General features: G+C 47.2%; 1 pseudogene; it reads left to right on the top strand.

The window, feature by feature from the left end:
- Window positions 1-738: 738 nt before the first annotated feature.
- On the top strand, window positions 739-983 carry LOC103730442 (annotated as a pseudogene).
- Window positions 984-1,190: the final 207 nt, after the last annotated feature.

Raw genomic sequence — 1,190 nt, forward strand, 5'->3', positions numbered from 1 at the left:
GAGATGGCTCAGCAGTTAAGAGCATTAGCTGCTCTTGCAGAGGACCTGGATTCAATTCTCAGCACCCACATGGTGGCTAGCAACTGTCTATAATTCCAGTTCCAGGGATCTGATGTTCTCTTCTAGGCTTCGTGGACATTGCATGACATGGGTACACTTACATACATGTAGGCAATAAACTCAGAAAAAATTTTTTTAAATGATGTATATTCTGTAACATGACTTAATGATATCCTAAGTGAAATAGTCTAGTCATTGTACGGGTCCACTGAGATGAAATTACCTAGAATAGACAAATTGTTGGAACAAGGTAGAATGGAAGTTTCCAGGAGCCGAGGGTGTGGGGCAGGATGGGGTGGAATGAGAGGGGAAGGTGGTCATTTGTTCAATGGGTACAGCCTTTCTGTTGGGAATGATGAAAATGTTCAAGGTATAGACATGTTATACAACAAATGAAAATATTTAATGCCACTTAATTGTACCTTTGTACATTTAAAAACTGACGAGTGTCATATCATGTAGGTTTTGCCACATTAAAAAAATAGATATGGGGCTGGAGAGATGGCTCAGCAGTTAAGAGCACTGACTGCTCTTGCAGTGGACTCAGGTTCAATTCCCAGTACCCACGTGGTGGCTAACAACCATCCTTAACTACAGTTCCAGAGGATCCAACGCCCTATTCTGTCCTCCTTGGGTACAGAATGTGGTGGCCTGTTGTTCCAGTGGAACTGTGGGGAAATGGCCACAGGGACAGACCAGGTGGTAGGATTTGGCCTCATCATTAGCCTGATCATCTTCACCTACTATAGTGTCTGGGTGATTCTTTTGCTGTTCCTCGACAGCCAACATGTTTTCCACAAGTGCCTCGTGCAGGGAGCCTAGGCTGTCTTCATCCCACTGGCCTCAGGCCTCCCACTGCTCCAGTTTGTGGGACTGTTCATCACCTACTGAAGAGCCAGAGGTTGGTCAAGAAAACTCAATGAAGGTCCAGGAGGGATGGACTGCCAGCACCTTCTCCATAACCCCGCCAGGGAATGGACCAAGGGTGACAGCCTACAAGACAGTCCAGGCATGGTGGCCCCCACCAGTCTGGCTGCCCTGCAGCCCTCTTCAGGAGGTAGAGATGCTCAGGACTCAGTTCTGACAGACCACAGCCTCCTCTGCCTTTGCTTACCCTTCCAGATGCTTGT

This window comes from Nannospalax galili, unplaced genomic scaffold (assembly GCF_000622305.1).
Source record: "Nannospalax galili isolate Female #2095 unplaced genomic scaffold, S.galili_v1.0 scaffold16074, whole genome shotgun sequence".
NCBI classification, from domain to species: Eukaryota; Metazoa; Chordata; class Mammalia; order Rodentia; family Spalacidae; genus Nannospalax; species Nannospalax galili.